Here is a 12,832-nt window from a genome sequence, read left to right as displayed (position 1 = left end):
CAGCCGGATTACCATTGTACCCCCGGGGGGTAGGCCTATATAAACCCCCCGGGGCACCCATGCAAAGGGTTGGACCCCCAGCTAGTCTTAGACACCACACAAGGAGAAGAAGCAAGCTAGCCGTGCCTTCTTCCTCCTCCCACCGAACAGCTCAAGGAGCATTGTGTAGCTACTTGCCCATCTAGTGATCATGCGGAGACCCCGCAGAGCAGCAGTAGGGGTGTTATCTCCACGGAGAGCCCCGAAGCTGGGTAAGATTCGCCGGCGTGCATGCCTTCGCCTCATCCCGTTTCCAGGCACCGGCGACGTCTTACTGGCTCCCACAATGATAAGCCACCCGTTGGCATATGTCGCACCTACCACCCGACAGAGATCGATGAAAAGAGGGGCGAGAGTTTACACGTGTGTCTGACCGTATGAGAGACACGAGGCAAGGACACATAAAGGAGGAGGTTGAAGGTGTGTGTGTATGTTGTAGGCAGGCATCGCTGGAGAGGTTTATCGATTGGTGTGTGTCGGAAAGGAGTTGTGGAGACTCTGGGAGAACGACCTAAAGAAAAAATGAATGTGCCCGGTGTATAGAATGCCGAGGGAGGGGGAGGGCGAGGAGGGCGTGTGCATGCACAAGAGAAAGTTAGTGGTAGCTACAAAGGTTAGAGGATTGTGTGGGTGTAAGAGACTAACAAAGATCATAATTTGATATGAAAGCGCATTCATATATTTGAATAGGAGATCACAGTGTTTTAAACATTGCATGCATGAATATAGCGGTGATACATGTGATGTGCACATGTTATACCATAATGTGATAATGCATGGCGTTTGCATCTCACAGCTAAATGCCGAACAATCTAAACCATACTATACATCAAACAATCTCACATTTTATTTGAATTTGTGATAATGTGTGGTGTTTGCATCTTACAAGTAAATATCGAAGAATCTAAACAATACTATATATCGAACTCTCACATTTTATTTGAATTTGTGGTAATGTGCGGTGTTTGCAACTCACATCTAAATACTTGTAGGCGTAGGGGGCGGGGCACCATACATAATGTGATAAACACATTATACATATTAGACATGGTTTAGATTATGAAGATCTAGCTAGAGCTAGAAATGTAGTGTGACTTGAAATCAAAATAAAGTGGATTCAAAAAATCTAGTTCGAGTTCATATAGTACACATAGTTCATATGTAACTCGAGACTATTCATGTGGTGTGCTGTGAAGATGATACACAAACGATGGTTTAACTTGACAATAATGATGATTGTAGATGTTATTAAAACATATAAACGAATTCAAATGCTTCAAATTCACAACAATCATTACTGTAGATCTTATTCAAGTAGAGAAACGAATTCAAATTTAGTTCATATTGAAGCGGTAGTATATACGTTTGGAATGCACTAAAACATTCATTTGAGTAGTAGGTTGCATGCATTATACACGTAGCGAAATATTTTAATTGAACATAACATGAATTCAAAGTTTTGAATGACATTTCTAGTGCGCATTGATTTGGTACAGTACACGTTAGGCTTGTCCGGAAATTTCAACCCGCGCCTTGTTAGCCTGAAATATTTAAGATATATCTTTGTCTCGTTGTGCTCCGACAACTCCCTCCATCTTAACCTGCGCCTTGCTATTCCGAAATTAGAATGCGCGCGAAAACTCCCACCTCCTGTGAAATCCCGACACGCGAAATGCCCGTGGTACCCCTGAACCGAAAGAACCGCCTCAAATCGGTGGGGGTACTTTTGTAACTTACCCCACATTTCGGACAAGCGCGTCTCTAAGCCATGGTTCCCCACTGCCATCCCATCCGCCCACGCATTCGTACACCGAGGCCGCGAAAACCTGCGACGAAACCCCACACCCTGCTCCGTCTGCCACCCAGCCGGAGCCTCTTCCCGACGAGGTCGTCGACAGCAACACGTCGACGTCCCTCATCCACCGTACCGGATGAGGATCCGTCATCGATCTCATCGTCCCGCCGGTTCAGCCACCCCATCCTCCACCTCCAAGGAGCTGCCCCGACGTTCCCCTCGTCTTTCACGCCACCTCCGTTCCCACACGACCGTCTTCACCTGCACCACCGAAAGAGCATCATCATCACCGTTTCCTCGGATGAAGCTGCGGCCTAATCGGCGTCACAAAGAGGTTGTACACTAATCACCGCATTTTTGTTCTTGATTCGATCTCACGGTGCCGCCGGCGCTCGGTCCAGAGCCGACACGGCGCGGCTCCATCCACGGCGACGTCGCCGGCCACTTTCTCCACGGCGTCGCTCCCTCGGCGGCGACGTCCACATCAGTAGGAGCCGCTGCTGCTTTAGGTCTCGCTCGCGCTACTGCTCTGCTCTTGCTCTCGGTCCCCTGCCTGGTCTGCTCTTGCTATTGCTCTTGCTCGCGCTACTGCTCTCGCTCTTGCTCTTGCTTGTGATGCTGCTCCGATTTAGCTACACTTCAGTCGACTGAATAAACTTTTGGGTTAGTCGATTTTTAGAGGGTGGGGGGGGCTCGCTGGGGTGAAGGAAGAACCAGCCGCAGCGGGGAGGGGGCTTGCTGGAGAGGTACCCCACTATCTATCTTAGGGTTCAGGATGGGGGCGGTGGTCGCCGGTGATACGTCTCCAACGTATCTATAATTTTTAATTGCCCCATGCTATATTATCTACTGTTTTGGACTTTATTGGGCTTTATTTTCCACTTTTATATTATTTTTGGGACTAACCTATTAACCAGAGGCCCAACCCAGAATTGTTGTTTTTTGTCTATTTCAGTGTTTCGAAGAAACAGAATATAAAACGGAGTCCAAACGGAATAAAACCTTCGGGAACGTGATTTTCTCACCGAACGTGATCCAGGAGACTTGGACCCTACGCCAAGGAACAAAATAGGAGGTCACGAGGGTGGGGCCGCCCTCCCTAGGGCGCGCCCCCCTGCCTCGTGGGCCCCTCGAAGCTCCACCGACGTACTTCTTCCTCCTATCTTTCCCTAATAATAAAGCACGGATTGACTCCGTGGGTTCACCGTCACAATACGCTTCTTCCCGTGATTTTATGCTTTTAACTTGAATTTGAAACATATTTGAGGTGGTACTAAATTTGGTCTCTGTAACGTTCGCACCGCCCACCTAGGCCTGCCTCTGGTGCGCCCCAGAACTGGCTGGGCCTCAGCCCATGGATCGACCACGCTCTGGCGGATCGCCCAACTGAAGCGGCAGCCCAAACAACCGATGCCAGGGGCGCAAAAATAATGTGCCTCCGTGAGGGATCGTACTCCCGACCTGATGTAACCTACGGAAGGGAGCACACAACTGAGCTACCACTCCATTATGCCTTTATGAGAGATGATTTTTTCAAAGATAGTACCACCTCACGACTTCACATCTAGACCCACCAATATACATACGGTTATGACTTGAAATAAATCTTGGGGCCATGCACGCACACATCACGTGGAGGAGGGATTGTAGGGTGAAGGAAAATAAATTTCCAAAATTGTGGGCGTTGCCATGCATGCACATATCACGGGAAGGAAGGTTGTGTATTAGGGTGAAGGAAAATAAATCTCCGGAATTTTAGGCACTGCATGAACACATCATGATTAAAGGAGCATCATCAACCGGCCTATTATGGCTGCCCACACATGACACAAAAGCAATTAAGGAGTACATGTTTAAAAAATATTAAAGAACGTTGCACAATTCACTTGGGAAATAAAGGGAGGAACATTTCTTCCGTATGATTTTTTATCACAATCGTCTTTAATTGGTTGACAATGTGACAAAAGGAGGGGCTCGCAAAAAGGTGTGTTAAAGTGTGATGACAAAGATCACCTAGGGATTGATCATGGTCGTCGTTAATTGGTGGATGACTGACAACCATCGGCGATGGTCATGAAGAGGAGAAGTGACAACATGAATGTGCTACTACGTGCATACAAGGATTTGTTTTCCCCGTTGCAACGCATGGGCATATTTGCTATTTTACTAATGTGTATAATACTTCCCGTTGCAACGCACGGGCATGTGTGCTAGTATATACCTACGTACCCCCAAACGAACAGATACGGAGCCAAAAACCTAATTCCACCGCCGCAACTTTCTGTATCCACGAGATCCCATCTTGGGGCCTGTTCCGGAGCTCCGCCGGAGGAGGGCCGTCATCATGGAGGGCTTCTACATCATCATAGCCTCTCCGATGAAGTGTGAGTGGTTTACCTCAGACCTTCGGGTCCATAGTTAGTAGCTAGATGTCTCCTTCTCTCTCTTTGAATCTCAATACAAAGTTCTCCCCCTCTCTTGTGGAGATCTATTCTATGTAATCTTCTTTTTGCGGTGTGTTTGTTGAGACCGATGAATTGTGGGTTTATGTCAAGTATATCTATGAATAATATCTGAATCTTCTCTGAATTCTTTTATGTATGATTGGTTATCTTTCCAAGTCTCTTCGAATTATCCGTTTGGTTTGGCCAACTAGATTGGTAGTTCTTGCCATGGGAGAAGTGCTTAGCTTTGGGTTCGATCTTGCGGTGTCCTTTCCCAGTGACAGAAGGGGAAGCAAGGCACGTATTGCATCGTTGCCATCGAGGATAACAAGATGGGGTTTATTTCATATTGCATGAATTTATCTCTCTACATCATGTCATCTTGCTTAAGGCATTACTTTGTTTTTAACTTAATACTCTAGATGCATGCTGGATAGCGGTCGATGAGTGGAGTAATAGTAGTAGATGCAGAATCGTTTCGGTCTACTTGTCACGGACGTGATGCCTATATACATAATCATACCTAGATATTCTCATAACTATGCTTAACTCTGTCAATTGCTCAACATTAATTTGTTCACCCACCGTAGAATACTTATGCTCTTGAGAGAAGCCACTAGTGAAACCTATGGCCCCCGGGTCTATTCTCATCATATCAATCTCCATCACTTTAATCTTGCTTTGTTTTTACTTTGCCTTTTACTTTTTACTTTGCATCTTTATACCAAAAATACCAAAAATATTATATCTATCAGATCTCACTCTCGTAAGTGATCGTGAAGGGATTGACAACCCCTAATCGCGTTGGTTGCGAGTAGCTATGGTTTTGTGCAGGTACGAGGGACTTGAGCGTAGCCTCCTACTGGATTGATACCTTGGTTCTCAAAAACTGAGGGAAATACTTACGCTACTCTGCTGCATCATCCTTTCCTCTTCGGGGAAATCCAACGCAAGCTCAAGAGGTAGCAAGAAGAATTTCTGGTGCCGTTGCCGGGGAGTCTATGCAAAAAGTCAACATACCAAGTACCCATCACAATCCCTATCTCTCGCATTACATTATTTGCCATTTGCCTCTCGTTTTCCTCTCCCCCACTTCACCCTTGCCGTTTTATTCGCCCTCTCTCTCTATCCTCCCTCTCTATTTGCCTCTGTTTGCCCGTTTGCTTTTGTTTGCTCGTGTGCTAGATTGCTTGTCTGTCGCGATGGCTCAAGATACTACCAAATTGTGTGACTTCACCAATACCAATAATAATGATTTCCTTAGCACTCTGATTGCTCCTCTTACCGATGCTGAATCTGGTGAAATTAATACTGCTTTGTTGAATCTTGTTATGAAAGATCAATTCGCCGGCCTTCCTAGTGATCTCTGAATAGCTTCGTTGATTTATGTGATATGCAAAAGAAAAAAGATGTCAATAATGATGTCGTTAAATTGAAGCTATTTCCTTTTTCGCTTAGAGATCGTGCTAAAGCTTGGTTTTCTTCTTTGCCTAAGAATAGTATTGATTCTTGGCACAAGTGCAAAGATGCTTTTATCTCTAAGTATTTCCCTCCCGCTAAGATCATCTCTCTTAGAAACGATATTATGAATTTTAAGCAACCTGATCATGAACATGTTGCACAAGCTTGGGAGAGAATGAAATTAATGATACGTAATTGCCCTACTCATGGTTTGAATTTGTGGATGATTATACAAAAATTTTATGCCGGATTGAATTTTGCTTCTAGAAATCTTTTAGATTCGACCGCGGGAGGCACTTTTACGGAAATCACTTTAGGAGATGCTACTAAACTCCTAGATAATATTATGGTTAATTATTCTCAATGGCATACTGAAAGATCTTCTAGTAAAAAGGTGCATGCGATAGAAGAAATCAATGTTTTGAGTGGAAAGATGGATGAACTTATGAAATTATTTGCTACTAGGAGTGTTTCTTCTGATCCTAATGATATGCCTTTGTCTACTTTGATTGAGAATAACAATGAATCTATGGATGTGAATTTTGTTGGTAGGAATAATTTTGGTAACAACGCTTATAGAGAAAATTTCAATCCTAGTGTGACGCCCTCAATTTGACTGTACTCTAATCATACACGCAAATGTGTACGATCAAGATCAAGGACTCACGGGAAGATAACATAACACAACTCTAGACACAAATTAAAATAATACAAGCTTTATATTACTAGCCAGGGGCCTCAAAGGCTCGAATACAAGAGCTCGATCAAAGATGAGTCAGCGGAAGCAACAATATCTGAGTACAGACATAAGTTAAACAAGTTTGGCTTAAGAAGGCTAACACAAACTGGGATACAGATCGAAAGAGGCGCAGGCCTCCTGCCTGGGATCCTCCTAAACTACTCCTGGTCGCCGTCAGCGGGCTGCACGTAGTAGTAGGCACCTCCCGAGTAGTAGTAGTCGTCATCAACGGTGGTGTCTGGCTCCTGGACTCCAGCATCTGGTTGCGACAACCAGAAAGAAAGGAAAGGGGGAAAAAGGGGGAGAAAGCAACCGTGAGTACTCATCCAAAGTACTCGCAAGCAAGGAGCTACACTACATATGCATGGGTATCAAAAGGAATAAGGGTATCATATGTGGACTGAACTGCAGAATGCCAGAATAAGAGGGGGATAACTAATCCTGTCGAAGACTACGCTTCTGGCCACCTCCATCATGCAGCATGTAGGAGAGAGTAGATGGTAAGTTCACCAAGTAGCATCAAGTAACATCGTATAGCATAATCCTAACCGATGATCCTCCCCTCGTTGCCCTGTGAGAGAGTGATCGCCGGTTGTATCTGGCACTTGGAAGGGTGTGTTTTATTAAGTATCCGGTTCTAGTTGTCATAAGGTCATGGTACAACTCCAAGTCGTCCTGTTACCGAAGATCACGGCTATTCGAATAGATTAACTTCCCTGCAGGGGTGCACCACATAACCCAACACGCTAGATCCCATTTGGCCGGACACACTTTCCTGGGTCATGCCCGGCCTCGGAAGATCAACACGTCGCAGCCCTACCTAGGCACAACAGAGAGGTCAGCACGCCGGTCTAAATCCTATGGCGCAGGGGTCTGGGCCCATCGCCCATTGCACACCTGCACGTTGCGTACGCGGCCGGAAGCAGAACTAGCCCCCTTAATACAAGAGCAGGCTTACGGTCCAATCCGGCCGCGCCACTCAGTCGCTGACGTCACGAAGGCTTCGGCTGATACCACAACGTCGAGTGCCCATAGCTGTCCCCGCGTAGATGGTTAATGCGTATAGGCCAGTAGCCAGACTCAGATCAAATACCAAGATCTCGTTAAACGTGTTAAGTATCCGCGAACGCCGACCAGGGCCAGGCCCACTTCTCTCCTAGGTGGGCTCAACCTGCCTTGTCGCTCCGCCACAAAGTAACTTTCGGGGGCCATCGGGAACCCAGGCCCACCACTACCTGGGTGGAACCACCTGCCCCTTCAGCCCCCATCTCCGAACAGTATCACAGGTAATGTAACTGTGTAAAGTATATTGTATATGCCCGTGATCACCTCCCGAAGTGATCACGGCCCAGTAGTATAGCATGGCAGACGGACAAGAGTGTAGGGCCACTAATGGAACACTAGCATCCTATACTAAGCAGTAGGATAGCAGGTAATGGTAACAACAGTAGTAGCAAGGACAGGCTATGCATCAGGATAGGAATAACGGAAAGCAGTAACGTGCTACACTACTCTAATGCAAGCAGTATAGAGAAGAGTAGGCGATATCTGGTGATCAAAGGGGGGGGCTTGCCTGGTTGCTCTGGCAAGAGAGAGGGGTCGACAACTCCGTAGTCGTACTGGGTAGCAGCGGTGTCGGTCTCGGTGTCTAGCGAGAGAAGAGGGGGAAGAAACAATAAATATTTGAGCAAACAAATGCATAATGATGCATGACATGACACGTATCGGTGCTAGAGGTGCCCTAAAGCGGTATGAGGTGATACCGGTGAAGGGGGGAAATATCCGGGAAAGTATCCCCGGTGTTTCGCGTTTTCAGGCAGAGGAGCCGGAGGGGGAAAGTTGCGAGTTTGATATGTTAGGTGTGCGTGGCGGACGAAGGGCTGCGTATCCGGATTCGTCTCGTCGTTCTGAGCAACTTTCATGTAGAAAGTATTTTCATCTGAGTTACGGATTAAAAGATATGATTTTTCTAAAGATTTTATTAATTTCTGGAATTTAATTAATTAATTCGAAAATGAACTAATGACATCAGCATGATGTCATGCTGACATCAGCAGTCAACAGAGTTGACTTGGTCAACCTGACCAGTGGGTCCCACTGGTCAGTGACACATTTTAATTAAACAGTTTAATTAATCTAATCAAAATTAATTAGTGGGTGGGCCCCACTGTCATACTAATTAATTAGCTAATTAACAGTAGTTAATTAGGTTAATTAATTATTAGGTTAATTAATCTTAATTGGTTAATTTAATCAGAATTAATTAAGTTAATTAATTAGTTATTTAATTAATTATTTTTATTATTTATTATTATATTATATTTTCTTTAAATTCCCCTTTTTTAATTAAAACATTCTGGGGGCCGTGGGGCCCCCGTGTCATAGGCAGGGGGCTTAGCGGGCGATGGTTTACGGGCGCGTTTGAGCGCCCGCTTGGGCGCTGCGGGGCGAGGCCGGAGGCAAACACCGGCGCCAAGGGCAGCGACGTAGGCGGCCAACGAGGAGGCCGGAGTGGAGCCTGGCAGGGGAGGGCGACGAGCGTGGCGCAGGTGGCGAGGGGAGCGGCGCTGGGCGCGAGCAGCACATGCGGTGGCCGGACGCAACGGCGGCGGCGAGTGGCTGCGCTATGCGAGACCGTGGACGGAGCGACACGTGGTCGGCAGCGAAGCAGCGAGCAGGGCCGCGGCAGGAGAGCACGGGGGCGCGGTGGCACGGAGCATGCGACGGACGAGGCCACCGTGGGCGACGGCGGGAGCGGGGCCAGCGGGGTTGGCGCGGGGGCATCTACGTGGGGGGGGCGGCCAGCGCGCACAGCCGTGGCAAGGGCACGCTCGGGCACGGCAGCAGCGAGCAGAGGGCATGCGGCGTGAAAGGGGAGGGCGCGGTGGTGAGCGCGACCACAGCGGGGCGGGCCTACGGCGGCGGGCGGCCCGGGCACGGACCATGGGCGCGCGGGAACGCAGCCACGCACGCGCTGGGCGAGGCGAGGGAACGGCCCCGACGACAGAGAGGGGAAGGGAGGATGCTCACGGCGGGGAGTAGGGACGGGGCAGTGAGGCGCGGGGAGCGACTTGGGGAGGAGGACGGCGTGGCGACGTTCCGGCGAAGAGGCGAGGTGGTCGAGGCGAAGAGGCTCCGGCGAGGTGGCGATTGCGACCGACGACGGCGTCGATGTCCAGGGGTGGCGAGGTGTTGGCATCGAGGGGGGGTTCGTCCCCGATCCAGATCCGATCGGGAGGGGAAGAGGGAGTGGCGACGGGGTGTGGGGAGGGGAATCGGGGGTAGTGGGTAGTGGGCTAGGGTTTGCCCCGGGTGGGGGTTAGTAGGAGGGAGTGGGTGGCCGGTTGGGCCGGCTAGGCGGCCTGGTGGCCTGCTGGGCCGAAGCCCAGCGAGGGAGGGGGGTTCCTTTTACTTTTTTATTTGTTTTTTATTAATCTTATTTTCTGTTTTATTTTAGATACACCTTAATTTTAGTTTAGTAAAATATGATAACATCCCCTAAAATAATGTTTCAGAACCACCCACTAACATAAAAGTTTTACCCCGAAATAAATTAGTTTAGAGTTTTATTAATTGAAAAGAGGCATTTACTTAATTGTTTTTGTTACTATTTAAATCACTTTAGAGTATTAAAGCAATATATAAAAGTATGGTTTCATCACCATAATTACCTACGCATTAATTGGCACCTCCCGAACCTCTTAGTTTTAGGAATTGAAAACTTTTATTGTTGACAATAATTTGAATTGAATTTTGAAATGGTTTCGAAATATCGTGAGGTTAACAATAGTAACCGTGGTGACATGGAATCATTAGCGTGGGATTACTGTAGCTTAATTATCCGAATGTCACAAATCTCCTCTACTACAAGAAATCTCGTCCCGAGATTTAAGAGGTAGGGAAAGGGGGAAGGTTTGGTAACGAATCTAGCAGGTCTTCTCATTCTGGCTTGCTCTTCTCGAAGAAGTCGATTCATTACATTGACATCTTCATTTCTCTACTTCAGGTCATCATGGTGAAGTCGTCCCTTCCTTCGGGAACTCCAACGTACTTACGAATAGGTAAGGGGCAGCTCGGCTACGACAGAATGCTTATGAGGGAAAAATCTGGGGTTAACCCATGAATTAGCATAAGAGTATCTCTCGAGTTGAGCATATAAAATACACCGAGAGTAAGGTACGAAGGTACAATAAGGGGTTCCAAGCGGATAGATAGTTGCTCGAAGTCTCAACCAGAGTGAGAAAGGGGTTCAGAGCAGTGAGAGTAAGTATTGCGTCTGATAAAAGAATAGAGTACTAGGAAGGTGGCCCGTGAATTAGATACGAAGCCAAGCATGAGGAATAACCGTTAGAAATAGGGTTGTACAGGAGAGTCAGGTTACGATCATGTGGAACTGTGGGTTATGGGCCCACAATGTGGGTTAAAAGCAGGAAGGACGGTGACATCTTGCACGATCATGTAAGCAAGGCATGTCATAGGGTAGCCTGCCAGTTATGTTGGCAACAACGTTGGTACCAAGGGCGAGGGACGAAGAGAACCATTTTCCTGCTCGTTGAACGAGGCGGACCAATAGGCAAGGTTCTCGTCCATCGGTGGCTACCGGAATGTCATCAACAATAGTAACAGGGTCTTATGACAGAGTAGTACACCAAGGTGTTTACATAAGCAGTGAATTATTACTGCTTAGATCATATAGATCACAAGAAATATTAAATAAAATAATGGAAAGGAAAATATGATTATCAGATCAAATAGAACAATGGAAAGGAAAAGAAAATGTGTTTAAACACATTTAGTGGTATATCCTTCCCTAGCACAAGCCGAGCATGATATCTATGACAGGATACAACGTAGAAAACTCTATAGGTAAGGGGAGAGAAACTTCTTGACATTACCCATACAACGGTGTTTGGATAATTGGTCAAGAAACATTTAGCATTATGATTCCAATGTTATTGTTGAAGATTGGAGTGCCACGGACATGCTTCGAGATAGCATTGACATGGTCAACAGGTGAAGATCAGACTTTGGAAACAAAAGGATCCATTAGGAACAACTTATAGAATAAGTCTTACAATTTCCTCATGGAAGAATGGACAATATTGCTAAAAGGAAGAACTATAACAATAGGGCCTCCGGCCAGGTGGGCTAGGTATGACACCACCTTATCGGGTCATACAAAGACCAAAGTTATAACTCTTGGAAATATGTTCCAACCATCATATCTCACCGAGATTCAGATTTGATTGGTGTCAGGATACCTCAGACTCGGGATGCCTGAGAAGAAAAGGTGCAATACAATTTGAAGAGATGACATTGAGAGATTCTCAAAAATGATTTATGGAAGTGAGCTCTGAAACAAGAGTTCATCAGTAAACCAAGGAGAGGATGAGGAGGTGGATGATAGGCTCAGCAACAAATCATCGAGATTTCCAAAGGATGGATTTCCACAATTAGGTGAATAAGGAAATATCATTTGTTGGATCAAATGATATAATGATGTAAGCTCGAGGGAAAACATAGACAACTGAACAATGATAGAAGGGCGTACCCAGGAATCTGGACTAGGTAGCACGGTTAAAATTTAGGACGATAATGATATAGCCAACCGGGCTAGGAATGACTTGAAGGATTATTAAACTCGTAAGCAATGAAAATTACTTATAGTTATTGAATCGGAGTACAGACTCGATTCACTATCGGTGTCCTTGAGTGTCTAACAACTCAGAATCCGGGGAAAATTTTGGAATCAGTGAGAAATAATACTTGATGAAGAACTCATAAGAAGTTATGCAGTTCCGTGATAATCTCGAGATACCAGAGGGGGTAATACTCGACAACAGGTCAAAGTAGAGGTTGGACTGGGGTATTGCTGTACAGAAGACAAGCGCTTAAACTTGCACGCGAAATGGTATTTAAAGGAGAACATGGTCGGAACCACGATTGCAAAAGGCCAGATCCCAAATATAAGATGAACTTATACCAAAGGAATAATTAATTTAAGAGAAGCTTTAATGATAAGATCTACATCATGTCCATGGGCATGAACGCAAGGTTCAAGGTCGACTCCCACTTCTTCAATGCAATAACTTTCATTCACTGCTCTAGTTAAAAATGATTTCCGTGTCAAAACCTACCTGGTGAATTACCAGAGGAGTATGACCCGTGAAAACTTCCAGGTCCACACAGATTAAGAAAGGCATAGGTTCAACCCGTCAGGGTATCGTGGAATCATATACCACAAGCTTCAATCGTAAATACCACCAACTCGAAAACAGAGCATGGTTGAGAAAACAGAGGATACAATTCACCAAAAGCATTATGTACCTGAGGAAACGCTCACAAGCTTATAGA

Source organism: Triticum urartu, chromosome 5A (genome assembly GCF_056163025.1).
Source record: "Triticum urartu cultivar PI428250 chromosome 5A, HENAU_Tu73, whole genome shotgun sequence".
Lineage (NCBI taxonomy): Eukaryota > Viridiplantae > Streptophyta > Magnoliopsida > Poales > Poaceae > Triticum > Triticum urartu.
This window is presented reverse-complemented; position numbering follows the sequence as displayed.